The 17,797-nt window shown below is 47.5% G+C and overlaps 1 protein-coding gene and 1 non-coding gene across 4 annotated transcripts in view; one reads left to right on the forward strand and one right to left on the reverse strand.

Annotated features, from left to right (window-relative positions):
* Positions 1-17,797, reverse strand: part of LOC144170539 (diacylglycerol kinase delta) — a 158,452-nt gene that overhangs the window by 86,588 nt on the left and 54,067 nt on the right. The window lies entirely within an intron of this gene.
* On the forward strand, positions 13,239-13,311 carry Trnat-cgu (transfer RNA threonine (anticodon CGU)). The gene has a single exon. It is a non-coding gene; the product is annotated as a tRNA-Thr (tRNA).

The raw sequence follows: 17,797 nt of genomic DNA on the forward strand, positions 1-17,797 counted from the left end.
TAGGGGTGGTCCCTCCCTGTTAGTTGCCCACATTGAAACTCTCTGTGGACCTTCGCCAAGCCCGCCGTTGCGGAGGACCGTGGAACATTCTCTTCCTCCGAGGACTCACAACGCCGCGGCTCGGACTGAAACAAACTGCTCAACAAATCAAATCTCTCTCTCTCTTCCTCCCCCCCGGCGCGAGGCACCGGGTACGCCGGGCGGCGCGCGCTCACGTGCGGTCGGGGATTTCTGCCAACGCTCTGACGGATTAGTGTCGGCCTAAACAGCTCTGCTGTTAGGATAAAAAACGAAATCTCGTTATTTAATTCAACAAATTACCGAACGACAAGCAAGCAGTCTCCATGAAAGACGCTCGAGCGTTAATCCATGCCTGGATTTCCGGAAATATTGTGTATGTAGGAGTATACATATATATATATATATATATATATATATATATATATATATATATATATATATATATATATATATATATATATAAGGAGCGAATTAGAATAGGAAATGAGGGGCTAGGATGTGGTGGGTCATTGAAACAGACAAAAAATTTGGAAAGAAAGAGGAGAAAAAATGCCCACCGGGTGGGATCCGAAGCCACGACCTCCAGAATACCGTCTGGTGCGATGACCACTACACTACCGGCGGGGCTATTTTCCCCTGCGCTTTCTGGGGTATTTATGTTAAGGTCTATTTTATGTGGTCGAGTATATATATATATATATAAGGTCTATTTTATGTGGTCGATTATCACTTTGAGGCTACTGTAGGCTCCTACGCATATAGTGCAAGAAGTGGAATTCTACCCTACGGATGATGTTTTTGCAGTAAACGTGTGTTGTTATTACATGGTACCTGTCGCCCTCTTAATCAATGTGTTAGTTACGCTTCGTTCAATTTTATTCAAGGATTGTTTATTATGTATTTAGCATTTTTTCGTTTATATGGAACCTCAACAATATGTGTTATGAATATGCGCGTCAGGTGATCCTGTGTTTCTTGACTTTTTTGTATATATATATATATATATATATATATATATATATATATATATATATATTGTGAGCATTCTTGACCACACTAGGGCGGTGGAGAATTCCGGGGGACAATTCCCGCGCTTTGTCTTCATCTGTACACGCTCATCAGCACCAGCCCATGCGGCACTGTTTTCTCATATTCGATGGACACGATCATCATCATTTGTGTGTTTGGTGTGTTGCTGCTCGAACGCCTCAATAAACGCCGTTCCTAGCCCTAGTCTCTCAATATATATATCTTTCGGGGCATGACATCTGTTTCTTGCCAATTATCTCTTCTTTGTTGCTGCAACAGGGGACGCATGATTAGAATTACAGTGATATATATATATATATATATATATATATATATATATATATATATATATATATATATATATATATATATATATATATCGATTCGATAGCAGAATGAATTGTGCCTTTATTAACTTGTTTTTTTCTCGAACCGACTGCCCTGTCCCGAATAAAAGCAGTTTGCTTACGCGGGCTGGCACTTACATCTGTTTGTCTTGAAGATGAAATAAAATGTGTCATGTATGTATGTATGTATGTATGCATGTACGTATGTATGTATGTATGTATGTATGTATGTATGTATGTATGTATGTATGTATGTATGTATGTATGTATGTATGTATGTATGTATGTACCTATATGTTGGTTATTACTGACTTTTTGTTTGTTCATTGCAAGTTTATGCAGGATCAGGGCACTCGCAATCAGTTAAATACCACCCCACTGACTTTCCAGGATGTCGACACAGCTGACGTTATCAAACGGCTAAGGAGGGCGGTGCAAACACAAATTCGAACACACTTTTCTCGTGATAGAAATCGTGTAAAATTCCCTGCCATATTCCGAACATGAACGAAACAATCTATAAATAAGCAGTTTAATGAAACTACGTAATCTATACTTATTTTCAGTGTCCTTTTAGCAATTTTTTAGTCGTTCGGCTTAATGTTAGTTGATTTTCGCGCAATCAAGGCATAAAATTTTTTTCATAAAAATTGGCGAAATGCTGTCGCGACATTCAACTACAATAGCCCATTATAGTACTCCTGTTCGTTCAGAAAGTTCTCACGTAAGCCCAGAGCGCCACTGCCATTCCTGTCACATTTTCTTACACCGAACTAAATTTTATAATATGGTAATCGAATTCTCTATTCTCCTTGGTGCCGGCATCGTAAAGACCGAGAAAGCCGAGCACGTGACCCTCAACACCGAAAACAACGTGAAACAAGCACAAGCACCGAAATCCCGAAAACGAACATTCCCCCGCGCGAACTGTGCTTCTATTTGGCCTCACAAGAGACCAGCGCTCCGGTCCGTCCCATCCGAGCGGCTCGCGCGAAGACAACGACTCCCGCCCGTGACAAGTGCGTGAGGACAGCGGCATCGCCCACGGGACTCCGTGCACAGCCAGCGTGGACCGGACACGAGACGAGGCCGCGAGCTCGCAAAAGGTCACCCAGCTCCGTCGCGCACCCTTAAGGCGGCCGCCTTCCAGCCACCGGTCGCCTCTTCGCGGCCCTGACGTCAGAATAACGCACCGAAATGGCGCCGAGAGTATTGCACCCGTCAGCGTTACGCGCGAAGAAGCAAGGAAAGAACCAAACGTAACGAAATCTCCGGGCTGCATAAAATCACCGCTCTATTTCTTCTCCCACGCTTGAAGACACACGGATCCGGTCCGCCACCGGTAAACATCTAAGCTGACCTATATATATGGTTTATGCTTTCCCGCGCGTAGCCCGCAGAATCGATATGAATTGCGAATATAACGGTCGCGGGATGCAGCGCAGTGCGTGCGCCAGTTCTGCTCTTCGACCGTCATCCCTGCAGCTTTCTCGCTCAAAATTACGACCTCTCAGGAGCCCAGTAAAACAACTGCACAAAAGTGATATTTCGCACGGAGCAAGGTGTCTGCTTGGACAAGAACAATGTAAAAACACTTTCCAGGACGCGCAATATTTTTGTGAAATTCGATGTCAAAATTTACTCCCCATACATTTCAATGGGATATTTTTCGTAACTTGAAAGCCTGCAGTGACGTAGACAAAAATTTATGTCGGGAAGGGGGGGGGGGGGGGTGGTTGTGCCTCCGCCCTAATGTAATTATATATACAGTAAAACCTCTTTAATTCTGATCTCAAGGGAGTGAAAAAAAATGTCCGAATTATTCGAATGTCAAATTATCGAATGATTAAAAAACTCACATTTTCAATTCTTTTATACCATACGTTTACTTTGAGAAGCAGTCCATGATTCTTGTTTTTTTTTTCTCTCTTTTTGCGGTCATGCGAGAATTCCCTCTATATAGCGCAAGCGTATTGCCTGGAAAATCACAGAAAAACTCCTCTATAACGACGAGAGCGTCCGCGGCTTCTTTTGCGGTGCGACGCACCGGGCGTAGCCCATCGCCCGGTAAGTAAAGACAGAGACACACAAGAAAAACATTAAAAATATAGTAGTTTAAAGACATTTCAGGAAGAGGACTTCTGTCCCTGAAGAAAGGAAGTCCTCTTCCTGAAATTTCAGTAAACTTTTATATTTTTTATGTTTTCCTCGTGTGTCTCTGTCTTTACTTACCGTATTTTCTCGCGCTCTTTGTGAGTTTTTTTGTTTGCAGACTATATATATATATATATATATATATATATATATATATATATATATATATATATATATATATATATATATATCAAAGTTGCAGTCCTTATTGCCAGTGCTGTTTGGCGTTTTAACAGTGTTTTTTTTTATATTGCCGAATAAGGTATGATTGCCTTTTTTTTTATGCAGGAATAAATAATTGAAAATTCAAGTCGAGAAAAAATGCGCCGTTTTTTCCGGAAGCGGGAATCGAACCCACAACCTCCGCATAACGCGTGCGGTGCTCTACCATTGAGCTAGTTCCGCGGCGACTCCCCTCTCGACTATACCGCGGGGTTTTGTATTTACGACTGCTCAGAGCCCGGTCAACTAGCGCCGCCCCTCGACTACCGCGGGAAGACGTAGAACGTCTTTTCCCAGCGGCCGCACGTAAGACGTGGTCGGAAGTCGGGGATAGCCAAAGGCATTTCAGACTGCTGAAGCCAGAACCCTCGTAATGCATTTTGTAGAACAGAGACGTACGGGACGAGGGGTTCCGTAAGGACACATATCAAAGTTGCAGTCCTTATTGCCAGTGCTGTTTGGCGTTTTAACAGTGTTTTTTTTTTTATATTGCCGAATAAGGTATGATTGCCTTTTTTTTTTATGCAGGAATAAATAATTGAAAATTCAAGTCGAGAAAAAATGCGCCGTTTTTTCCGGAAGCGGGAATCGAACCCACAACCTCCGCATAACGCGTGCGGTGCTCTACCATTGAGCTAGTTCCGCGGCGACTCCCCTCTCGACTATACCGCGGGGTTTTGTATTTACGACTGCTCAGAGCCCGGTCAACTAGCGCCGCCCCTCGACTACCGCGGGAAGACGTAGAACGTCTTTTCCCAGCGGCCGCACGTAAGACGTGGTCGGAAGTCGGGGATAGCCAAAGGCATTTCAGACTGCTGAAGCCAGAACCCTCGTAATGCATTTTGTAGAACAGAGACGTACGGGACGAGGGGTTCCGTAAGGACACATATCAAAGTTGCAGTCCTTATTGCCAGTGCTGTTTGGCGTTTTAACAGTGTTTTTTTTTTTATATTGCCGAATAAGGTATGATTGCCTTTTTTTTTTATGCAGGAATAAATAATTGAAAATTCAAGTCGAGAAAAAATGCGCCGTTTTTTCCGGAAGCGGGAATCGAACCCACAACCTCCGCATAACGCGTGCGGTGCTCTACCATTGAGCTAGTTCCGCGGCGACTCCCCTCTCGACTATACCGCGGGGTTTTGTATTTACGACTGCTCAGAGCCCGGTCAACTAGCGCCGCCCCTCGACTACCGCGGGAAGACGTAGAACGTCTTTTCCCAGCGGCCGCACGTAAGACGTGGTCGGAAGTCGGGGATAGCCAAAGGCATTTCAGACTGCTGAAGCCAGAACCCTCGTAATGCATTTTGTAGAACAGAGACGTACGGGACGAGGGGTTCCGTAAGGACACATATCAAAGTTGCAGTCCTTATTGCCAGTGCTGTTTGGCGTTTTAACAGTGTTTTTTTTTTTTATATTGCCGAATAAGGTATGATTGCCTTTTTTTTTTATTATTTATGCAGGAATAAATAATTGAAAATTCAAGTCGAGAAAAAATGCGCCGTTTTTTCCGGAAGCGGGAATCGAACCCACAACCTCCGCATAACGCGTGCGGTGCTCTACCATTGAGCTAGTTCCGCGGCGACTCCCCTCTCGACTATACCGCGGGGTTTTGTATTTACGACTGCTCAGAGCCCGGTCAACTAGCGCCGCCCCTCGACTACCGCGGGAAGACGTAGAACGTCTTTTCCCAGCGGCCGCACGTAAGACGTGGTCGGAAGTCGGGGATAGCCAAAGGCATTTCAGACTGCTGAAGCCAGAACCCTCGGAATGCATTTTGTAGAACAGAGACGTACGGGACGAGGGGTTCCGTAAGGACACATATCAAAGTTGCAGTCCTTATTGCCAGTGCTGTTTGGCGTTTTAACAGTGTTTTTTTTATATTGCCGAATAAGGTATGATTGCCTTTTTTTTTATGCAGGAATAAATAATTGAAAATTCAAGTCGAGAAAAAATGCGCCGTTTTTTCCGGAAGCGGGAATCGAACCCACAACCTCCGCATAACGCGTGCGGTGCTCTACCATTGAGCTAGTTCCGCGGCGACTCCCCTCTCGACTATACCGCGGGGTTTTGTATTTACGACTGCTCAGAGCCCGGTCAACTAGCGCCGCCTTTGGCTATCCCCGACTTCCGACCACGTCTTACGTGCGGCCGCTGGGAAAAGACGTTCTACGTCTTCCCGCGGTAGTCGAGGGGCGGCGCTAGTTGACCGGGCTCTGAGCAGTCGTAAATACAAAACCCCGCGGTATAGTCGAGAGGGGAGTCGCCGCGGAACTAGCTCAATGGTAGAGCACCGCACGCGTTATGCGGAGGTTGTGGGTTCGATTCCCGCTTCCGGAAAAAACGGCGCATTTTTTCTCGACTTGAATTTTCAATTATTTATTCCTGCATAAAAAAAAAAAAAGGCAATCATACCTTATTCGGCAATATAATAAAAAAAAAAAAACACTGTTAAAACGCCAAACAGCACTGGCAATAAGGACTGCAACTTTGATATGTGTCCTTACGGAACCCCTCGTCCCGTACGTCTCTGTTCTACAAAATGCATTACGAGGGTTCTGGCTTCAGCAGTCTGAAATGCCTTTGGCTATCCCCGACTTCCGACCACGTCTTACGTGCGGCCGCTGGGAAAAGACGTTCTACGTCTTCCCGCGGTAGTCGAGGGGCGGCGCTAGTTGACCGGGCTCTGAGCAGTCGTAAATACAAAACCCCGCGGTATAGTCGAGAGGGGAGTCGCCGCGGAACTAGCTCAATGGTAGAGCACCGCACGCGTTATGCGGAGGTTGTGGGTTCGATTCCCGCTTCCGGAAAAAACGGCGCATTTTTTCTCGACTTGAATTTTCAATTATTTATTCCTGCATAAAAAAAAAGGCAATCATACCTTATTCGGCAATATAAAAAAAAAAAACACTGTTAAAACGCCAAACAGCACTGGCAATAAGGACTGCAACTTTGATATGTGTCCTTACGGAACCCCTCGTCCCGTACGTCTCTGTTCTACAAAATGCATTACGAGGGTTCTGGCTTCAGCAGTCTGAAATGCCTTTGGCTATCCCCGACTTCCGACCACGTCTTACGTGCGGCCGCTGGGAAAAGACGTTCTACGTCTTCCCGCGGTAGTCGAGGGGCGGCGCTAGTTGACCGGGCTCTGAGCAGTCGTAAATACAAAACCCCGCGGTATAGTCGAGAGGGGAGTCGCCGCGGAACTAGCTCAATGGTAGAGCACCGCACGCGTTATGCGGAGGTTGTGGGTTCGATTCCCGCTTCCGGAAAAAACGGCGCATTTTTTCTCGACTTGAATTTTCAATTATTTATTCCTGCATAAAAAAAAAAGGCAATCATACCTTATTCGGCAATATAAAAAAAAAACACTGTTAAAACGCCAAACAGCACTGGCAATAAGGACTGCAACTTTGATATGTGTCCTTACGGAACCCCTCGTCCCGTACGTCTCTGTTCTACAAAATGCATTACGAGGGTTCTGGCTTCAGCAGTCTGAAATGCCTTTGGCTATCCCCGACTTCCGACCACGTCTTACGTGCGGCCGCTGGGAAAAGACGTTCTACGTCTTCCCGCGGTAGTCGAGGGGCGGCGCTAGTTGACCGGGCTCTGAGCAGTCGTAAATACAAAACCCCGCGGTATAGTCGAGAGGGGAGTCGCCGCGGAACTAGCTCAATGGTAGAGCACCGCACGCGTTATGCGGAGGTTGTGGGTTCGATTCCCGCTTCCGGAAAAAACGGCGCATTTTTTCTCGACTTGAATTTTCAATTATTTATTCCTGCATAAAAAAAAAGGCAATCATACCTTATTCGGCAATATAAAAAAAAAAAACACTGTTAAAACGCCAAACAGCACTGGCAATAAGGACTGCAACTTTGATATGTGTCCTTACGGAACCCCTCGTCCCGTACGTCTCTGTTCTACAAAATGCATTACGAGGGTTCTGGCTTCAGCAGTCTGAAATGCCTTTGGCTATCCCCGACTTCCGACCACGTCTTACGTGCGGCCGCTGGGAAAAGACGTTCTACGTCTTCCCGCGGTAGTCGAGGGGCGGCGCTAGTTGACCGGGCTCTGAGCAGTCGTAAATACAAAACCCCGCGGTATAGTCGAGAGGGGAGTCGCCGCGGAACTAGCTCAATGGTAGAGCACCGCACGCGTTATGCGGAGGTTGTGGGTTCGATTCCCGCTTCCGGAAAAAACGGCGCATTTTTTCTCGACTTGAATTTTCAATTATTTATTCCTGCATAAAAAAAAAGGCAATCATACCTTATTCGGCAATATAAAAAAAAAACACTGTTAAAACGCCAAACAGCACTGGCAATAAGGACTGCAACTTTGATATGTGTCCTTACGGAACCCCTCGTCCCGTACGTCTCTGTTCTACAAAATGCATTACGAGGGTTCTGGCTTCAGCAGTCTGAAATGCCTTTGGCTATCCCCGACTTCCGACCACGTCTTACGTGCGGCCGCTGGGAAAAGACGTTCTACGTCTTCCCGCGGTAGTCGAGGGGCGGCGCTAGTTGACCGGGCTCTGAGCAGTCGTAAATACAAAACCCCGCGGTATAGTCGAGAGGGGAGTCGCCGCGGAACTAGCTCAATGGTAGAGCACCGCACGCGTTATGCGGAGGTTGTGGGTTCGATTCCCGCTTCCGGAAAAAACGGCGCATTTTTTCTCGACTTGAATTTTCAATTATTTATTCCTGCATAAAAAAAAAAAGGCAATCATACCTTATTCGGCAATATAATAAAAAAAAAAAACACTGTTAAAACGCCAAACAGCACTGGCAATAAGGACTGCAACTTTGATATGTGTCCTTACGGAACCCCTCGTCCCGTACGTCTCTGTTCTACAAAATGCATTACGAGGGTTCTGGCTTCAGCAGTCTGAAATGCCTTTGGCTATCCCCGACTTCCGACCACGTCTTACGTGCGGCCGCTGGGAAAAGACGTTCTACGTCTTCCCGCGGTAGTCGAGGGGCGGCGCTAGTTGACCGGGCTCTGAGCAGTCGTAAATACAAAACCCCGCGGTATAGTCGAGAGGGGAGTCGCCGCGGAACTAGCTCAATGGTAGAGCACCGCACGCGTTATGCGGAGGTTGTGGGTTCGATTCCCGCTTCCGGAAAAAACGGCGCATTTTTTCTCGACTTGAATTTTCAATTATTTATTCCTGCATAAAAAAAAAAGGCAATCATACCTTATTCGGCAATATAAAAAAAAAAAAACACTGTTAAAACGCCAAACAGCACTGGCAATAAGGACTGCAACTTTGATATGTGTCCTTACGGAACCCCTCGTCCCGTACGTCTCTGTTCTACAAAATGCATTACGAGGGTTCTGGCTTCAGCAGTCTGAAATGCCTTTGGCTATCCCCGACTTCCGACCACGTCTTACGTGCGGCCGCTGGGAAAAGACGTTCTACGTCTTCCCGCGGTAGTCGAGGGGCGGCGCTAGTTGACCGGGCTCTGAGCAGTCGTAAATACAAAACCCCGCGGTATAGTCGAGAGGGGAGTCGCCGCGGAACTAGCTCAATGGTAGAGCACCGCACGCGTTATGCGGAGGTTGTGGGTTCGATTCCCGCTTCCGGAAAAAACGGCGCATTTTTTCTCGACTTGAATTTTCAATTATTTATTCCTGCATAAAAAAAAAAGGCAATCATACCTTATTCGGCAATATAAAAAAAAAACACTGTTAAAACGCCAAACAGCACTGGCAATAAGGACTGCAACTTTGATATGTGTCCTTACGGAACCCCTCGTCCCGTACGTCTCTGTTCTACAAAATGCATTACGAGGGTTCTGGCTTCAGCAGTCTGAAATGCCTTTGGCTATCCCCGACTTCCGACCACGTCTTACGTGCGGCCGCTGGGAAAAGACGTTCTACGTCTTCCCGCGGTAGTCGAGGGGCGGCGCTAGTTGACCGGGCTCTGAGCAGTCGTAAATACAAAACCCCGCGGTATAGTCGAGAGGGGAGTCGCCGCGGAACTAGCTCAATGGTAGAGCACCGCACGCGTTATGCGGAGGTTGTGGGTTCGATTCCCGCTTCCGGAAAAAACGGCGCATTTTTTCTCGACTTGAATTTTCAATTATTTATTCCTGCATAAAAAAAAAGGCAATCATACCTTATTCGGCAATATAAAAAAAAAAAACACTGTTAAAACGCCAAACAGCACTGGCAATAAGGACTGCAACTTTGATATGTGTCCTTACGGAACCCCTCGTCCCGTACGTCTCTGTTCTACAAAATGCATTACGAGGGTTCTGGCTTCAGCAGTCTGAAATGCCTTTGGCTATCCCCGACTTCCGACCACGTCTTACGTGCGGCCGCTGGGAAAAGACGTTCTACGTCTTCCCGCGGTAGTCGAGGGGCGGCGCTAGTTGACCGGGCTCTGAGCAGTCGTAAATACAAAACCCCGCGGTATAGTCGAGAGGGGAGTCGCCGCGGAACTAGCTCAATGGTAGAGCACCGCACGCGTTATGCGGAGGTTGTGGGTTCGATTCCCGCTTCCGGAAAAAACGGCGCATTTTTTCTCGACTTGAATTTTCAATTATTTATTCCTGCATAAAAAAAAAGGCAATCATACCTTATTCGGCAATATAAAAAAAAAACACTGTTAAAACGCCAAACAGCACTGGCAATAAGGACTGCAACTTTGATATGTGTCCTTACGGAACCCCTCGTCCCGTACGTCTCTGTTCTACAAAATGCATTACGAGGGTTCTGGCTTCAGCAGTCTGAAATGCCTTTGGCTATCCCCGACTTCCGACCACGTCTTACGTGCGGCCGCTGGGAAAAGACGTTCTACGTCTTCCCGCGGTAGTCGAGGGGCGGCGCTAGTTGACCGGGCTCTGAGCAGTCGTAAATACAAAACCCCGCGGTATAGTCGAGAGGGGAGTCGCCGCGGAACTAGCTCAATGGTAGAGCACCGCACGCGTTATGCGGAGGTTGTGGGTTCGATTCCCGCTTCTGGAAAAAACGGCGCATTTTTTCTCGACTTGAATTTTCAATTATTTATTCCTGCATAAAAAAAAAGGCAATCATACCTTATTCGGCAATATTAAAAAAAAAAAAAAAAACACTGTTAAAACGCCAAACAGCACTGGCAATAAGGACTGCAACTTTGATATGTGTCCTTACGGAACCCCTCGTCCCGTACGTCTCTGTTCTACAAAATGCATTACGAGGGTTCTGGCTTCAGCAGTCTGAAATGCCTTTGGCTATCCCCGACTTCCGACCACGTCTTACGTGCGGCCGCTGGGAAAAGACGTTCTACGTCTTCCCGCGGTAGTCGAGGGGCGGCGCTAGTTGACCGGGCTCTGAGCAGTCGTAAATACAAAACCCCGCGGTATAGTCGAGAGGGGAGTCGCCGCGGAACTAGCTCAATGGTAGAGCACCGCACGCGTTATGCGGAGGTTGTGGGTTCGATTCCCGCTTCCGGAAAAAACGGCGCATTTTTTCTCGACTTGAATTTTCAATTATTTATTCCTGCATAAAAAAAAAAAAGGCAATGATACCTTATTCGGCAATATAAAAAAAAAAAAAAAACACTGTTAAAACGCCAAACAGCACTGGCAATAAGGACTGCAACTTTGATATGTGTCCTTACGGAACCCCTCGTCCCGTACGTCTCTGTTCTACAAAATGCATTACGAGGGTTCTGGCTTCAGCAGTCTGAAATGCCTTTGGCTATCCCCGACTTCCGACCACGTCTTACGTGCGGCCGCTGGGAAAAGACGTTCTACGTCTTCCCGCGGTAGTCGAGGGGCGGCGCTAGTTGACCGGGCTCTGAGCAGTCGTAAATACAAAACCCCGCGGTATAGTCGAGAGGGGAGTCGCCGCGGAACTAGCTCAATGGTAGAGCACCGCACGCGTTATGCGGAGGTTGTGGGTTCGATTCCCGCTTCCGGAAAAAACGGCGCATTTTTTCTCGACTTGAATTTTCAATTATTTATTCCTGCATAAAAAAAAAAAGGCAATCATACCTTATTCGGCAATATAAAAAAAAAAAAAACACTGTTAAAACGCCAAACAGCACTGGCAATAAGGACTGCAACTTTGATATGTGTCCTTACGGAACCCCTCGTCCCGTACGTCTCTGTTCTACAAAATGCATTACGAGGGTTCTGGCTTCAGCAGTCTGAAATGCCTTTGGCTATCCCCGACTTCCGACCACGTCTTACGTGCGGCCGCTGGGAAAAGACGTTCTACGTCTTCCCGCGGTAGTCGAGGGGCGGCGCTAGTTGACCGGGCTCTGAGCAGTCGTAAATACAAAACCCCGCGGTATAGTCGAGAGGGGAGTCGCCGCGGAACTAGCTCAATGGTAGAGCACCGCACGCGTTATGCGGAGGTTGTGGGTTCGATTCCCGCTTCCGGAAAAAACGGCGCATTTTTTCTCGACTTGAATTTTCAATTATTTATTCCTGCATAAAAAAAAAGGCAATCATACCTTATTCGGCAATATAAAAAAAAAACACTGTTAAAACGCCAAACAGCACTGGCAATAAGGACTGCAACTTTGATATGTGTCCTTACGGAACCCCTCGTCCCGTACGTCTCTGTTCTACAAAATGCATTACGAGGGTTCTGGCTTCAGCAGTCTGAAATGCCTTTGGCTATCCCCGACTTCCGACCACGTCTTACGTGCGGCCGCTGGGAAAAGACGTTCTACGTCTTCCCGCGGTAGTCGAGGGGCGGCGCTAGTTGACCGGGCTCTGAGCAGTCGTAAATACAAAACCCCGCGGTATAGTCGAGAGGGGAGTCGCCGCGGAACTAGCTCAATGGTAGAGCACCGCACGCGTTATGCGGAGGTTGTGGGTTCGATTCCCGCTTCCGGAAAAAACGGCGCATTTTTTCTCGACTTGAATTTTCAATTATTTATTCCTGCATAAAAAAAAAGGCAATCATACCTTATTCGGCAATATATAAAAAAAAAACACTGTTAAAACGCCAAACAGCACTGGCAATAAGGACTGCAACTTTGATATGTGTCCTTACGGAACCCCTCGTCCCGTACGTCTCTGTTCTATATATATATATATATATATATATATATATATATATATATCACCATTTTTTTTTCACCACTTTCTTTCTGACTCAAAAAATTCTTCATCTGTTTCGATGACCCACCACAACCTACCCTTTGCTTATTTGCTTTCCGAGGTTTTCTTGACTGCCAACCCTTATTTTCTGTCTTATTTCACCGAGCCCCTCATTTGCCATTTTCTGATTCGCTACATGCTCAGCGAGGGCCTCTGTTCTGGCAGTTTTGGTGCCAAAGGTAGCTTAAGAGGGTTCAACGCTGGTCGACCACTCTCGACATGTCGTAGACACTCGAGTCACGGCCCGGAGGTTAAAAAGAAGGTCCCCTTCACCCCGAGTAGTCCTAGAGGCGCTGGCTACCACCCCCAAGTGCAGGAAACAAAAAAATACTTTAGCATAAATATCCCCGAAAGTGGTGGGGAAACAGCCCCGCTGGTAGCGTAGTGGTTATCGCACCAGACACGTATTCTGGAGGTCGTGGGTTCGGATCCCACCCGGCGGGCATTTTTTCACCACTTTCTTTCTGACTCAAAAAATTCTTCATCTGTGGCCATGACCCACCAAAACCTCCCCTTTGCTTTCCGGGGTTTTCTTGACTGCCAACAATTATTTTCTGTCTTATTTCACCGAGCCCCTCATTTGCCATTTTCTGATTCGCTATATATATATATTGAGAGACAATGGAAAGCGTGACCGGTTTATTCGGACACTCGGACGAAAAGCACAATCAAGTGCTGATGATGAATGATTATGTACAGGCGATGATGATGCCGGGGCCATGAGAGCTAGCACTGATGATAATGTACCGATTACGAGGAAATGTCCGTAACGTGTTGAAGAGCACAGAGTCGTGGTCAGGGTTTCTCACACAATTACATACAGTCAAGAAAACACTGTCAGACGGCGGCCCGAACGGAGCTCCAGGAGTGGCGCTGCAGAGGTAGACTGCGAGATCGAAACGCACCCTCCACCACTTGAGAGACGATGGAAAGCGTGACCGGTTTATTCGGACACTCGGACGAAAAGCACAATCAAGTGCTGATGATGATTATGTACAGGCGATGATGATGCCGGGGCCATGAGAGCTAGCACTGATGATAATGTACCGATTACGAGGAAATGTCTCCGTAACGTGTTGAAGAGCACAGAGTCGTGGTCAGGGTTTCTCACAATATATATATATATATATATATATATATATACATACACGCAGAAGTAGTTCTAGAAAGTCAACAGTACATTTTATGATTTTATGCACGTTTCCTCAAAAGAAAGAGCAGGAAACATCTACCAAAAACATTTCGGAGGGGGGGGGGGAGGGAGTCGAACTTCCCCCTCTCCCCCCGCCATGGCTACGTCAATGGGAGCCATAGTTGCGCGACATGCTAAGCTTGAAGCTGCGCACAAAGCAACCTTCCGCCCCCAACATAAGCTGTACGAAAATATTCTGCATTCCACTGAGTAACCACCGAGTAAATCACTACTGAAAGAACTGCCGTGAGCACAGTTGAAAGCTGCACCTGGCCAGGATGTCATCCTGTTCGGTAATGCAGGGAGCGAGGGCACGTGCGTGTGAGCTTCCCCACAATGCCGAAGAACTCATTATCCAACAGCCCGTTCGGGCTGCCGTCACGAGGCAGCTAGTGGAAAACATGCTTTACGCAAGCACGGCCGTGCAATCACGCAAAACACAGTGGGCAATTATTGTTCTCCCCGGAAGGAGAAAGGAAGACCGTTGTGGAGCAAGAGCACAGCGGTGATTGGAGCACCTCACAGTTATCCCAGTGGACTAAGTGCGAAGCTGCGTTCAAACTAAATTTGCACCTGTAGAGATGATAACAGAAAAAATGTCAGTTCAATTTTTTAGACGCCCGACATGCGGGTGTGGAGGTGGTTAGGCCGATGTGAACCGTTTTTTTTTTTTTTTTTTCCAACAGCAGCAAAGAAACCGTGTGCTAGTGACCGACGCGCTTAAGTTACTGATTTACTATTGCACGGATCGTGCGATCACTCGTTTTTACTCCTATTCCGGCAGTTCCTTATCTCATTTCAGATTCCTCGCACAGCCTCGCCTAGAAACCGACGGCGTCCTGAATAAGAACAAAAAAGGCAGGCGCCAAAATAACGCCCTGAATCCAGAGTCGTCGCTCAGCAAATAAACAATCCCTTGCGCCAATCGAGTTCTTTCCGTCCGTCGCCCACGAGCGGCGCGAATGTAAACCACCAAAGTAGATTACCCGCTTACCGGCGAAGGCGTCCTTTGGATCGAATGCCAGAATGCGTCAACGCCCGCATCTACTGCGACAATCGCTTTTCTGCGATACAGGGATCTCGCGCCATACTGCATGCGTGCACGCAGAGTGGATACGCAATGTTCAGACAGCACGGGAACGACGTCAAGTGTGCCCTTTTTCCCGACTCGGCGACGAAACTACTGAATTCGGAAACAGTTTTATCACACGACAACGACATATGCGAGGGCACTAAATGACCCATTCATCGGAAAGTCCGCCGGTGTCTGCAACGGCCCCTAAACAGCCATTGAACGCAACGTGTTACATTGCGCGTAGGTAAGAAAAAAAAAAATCCTGGGCCACCTCCACTAACGTGAAGTTTAGCCTAGTATTAAGCATGAAACCTATTATTTTGCATAGCACATGATCTATGGTTTATCAAGTTCGCCGAATTTCGCAAGCGTTTACTTACTGCTGGCTTTTGGGTATTACTTGCATATCAAATATTCACTATCCAGGCAACTGCGAAGCACGGCGTTGTTTCCCCTTATCTTAGGGTACTAATGTGAGTACTTTTATTGTGAATTAAGGAGAAGCCGTGGTGCAGTACGCGGAATCAAAAAAAAAAAATCCCAGGCCATCTCCACTAACGTGAAACCTGGGGAGGGGCGACGCATGCAGTGTATAAGTGTGTTCTTGGTGCCTGGGCGTTTTTGCCAACGGACATGAAACCGTTGGGGGGGGGGGGGGGGGGGGTATACAGCTTTGCTGTAAAAAGTCTCTTGTCTTTGAAGCACGAAGCTCTCTAGCGCGAGGGGTTGTAAAACGAGTGTTCCGGTGTTATTTTAGCACACGTTACGAAGCTCTGCCGCGCGAGGTGTAAACGATTCTCCCGGTGTTTTTTAGTACGTAAACGAGTTTCCCGGTGTTTTAGCACCGTGACTACATGAAACGACGATGACGACGACAGGAGACGCCAACAGCTAAAACAATTCGCAAACCTGCGGCGCGTTCCACAGCACGCGTGCTGTGGGATAACGCCCACTCAGACAGCTCGGCGCAGGCATGCTCTGGAAAGCGGAGAGTGCCTTTTTATTTCGGCACGCGGCAAGCCGAGCTTTGCGCACAGAACAGCAGAGCGCTCCAGTATACGCTGAACGCTGCTGCAGCATTAATTACAATCTGCCTACGCACGTATCACAATTTAAATCCAAGTGCCGTGCATAGAAAACGCACTATGGAAATCCTGACCTTGCTACGAAACGCTGCTACGATGCCGGTATTGCTCTACATTTCAAAGTTATTATATATAGTGGCTGGTTTTGAGTGCGTGCACCTCTGTGCAGAGAATTAATCTCTCTTGACAATGTCTTAATACACACACAAAAAAAAATGTCCTTCGCTTTGCAATGCCTTAAATTAAACTGCACCTTACGTAGTAATATCGCGTTACACTGCGTGTAGTCATCGCTAAATGAGAACCTTTTAATTTTTTCCTCGTAAAGAACTTCCGCTGATGACGCTAAAGGCTGCTTTAGCAATGTAGCGAGCCCTCGTCTTCGTCCACGCACAACACATGGCGCTATCATCTTGTTCAAACAGAAGCGTAAACCGGAAGAAGTGTGACGCTTTCTCCGACAGGCGCAACATAGCACCCCGCATAGATTGGTTTACATGATGGACCATCACATTTTCAATTCGGTGCGCCATGATTAAATTTGGATATATTAGACGATAAATTTCTAGCGACGCACGGTCTCCTTTTATAAAGATTGCACAACCCACACTGCCCACGTAGAAACACGTTCGAACCGGTAGGAGTAAATTTTAGACGGCGGCCTACTCCGAAACGGCACCCCCCACCCCCCTGATACAGCACAAGGTCGGCGGACTAGAACGAATAAACACTTTGGTGCAGCAGACTGTCGCGGAAAGTATTCGTAATAACTCCAATTGTAATGCCTCTAGTCAACTACGCCATCGACGCCAGGTATATCCGTATGCATGCAATCATTTATAAAGATCACCCGCTTAGAGACGCTCTTAGTCGCAGTTTAAACACGACGTTTCCTTTCGTGGTCAACACCGGTGTACTCCGGGCATGCGCACTTACAGCAGGAGTCGGGAGAATCGGAAGTTAACTATACAATTGAGGTTCCGTTATAGAAGCTCGCTTTATTTACGATGAAACAAATAAACGACTCCACTTTCGCGATTGAACCGATATATGCTTCGAATCCCGCGAATAGCAGCAACTCCCCGAAGTTCTGAAAGTGTGAACTGTGAAGTGTGAACTGAGAACTGAAACTGATCATACTCTGTATACCCCCTTCACATCCCAACCCCAACCACCCCCTCATTGGCTATGGCCTTCCTTCCAAATAAAAGCTTCAACTAATTCTGCACTCCGCCCCCTCCTCCCGCGAGCTTTCCTCCCGCCACGCGGCGGCTTTCTGCGACGCAGGCACGCACTGCGGGAAAGCCCGTCCATCACGCCCGGGCCGTTTTCGCTTCCTCCCGTGGCGGGCGGGCCGGGCGGCGGTCGTTAATAAAAGAATGAGCGCCACCGCCGAATGCTAGGGGAGAGATGAGGCGGGCCATTAAAGATTCAACCGTGCGACCAGGAGGAGAGCGAAGGGGCGGGGGGAGCGCGGCGAAGAAAAAGAGAGGCCGCTGGCTGCTGCTGCTGCTGCTGGGGTACGGCAAGGCGCTCGCTCGACGCCTGCTGCGGCTGGCAGCGCTGGCAGGAGGAGC

The sequence above is a fragment of the Haemaphysalis longicornis genome, unplaced genomic scaffold, assembly GCF_048455015.1.
Source record: "Haemaphysalis longicornis isolate Haplotype H1 unplaced genomic scaffold, Haemaphysalis longicornis Haplotype H1 scaffold_2, whole genome shotgun sequence".
Lineage (NCBI taxonomy): Eukaryota > Metazoa > Arthropoda > Arachnida > Ixodida > Ixodidae > Haemaphysalis > Haemaphysalis longicornis.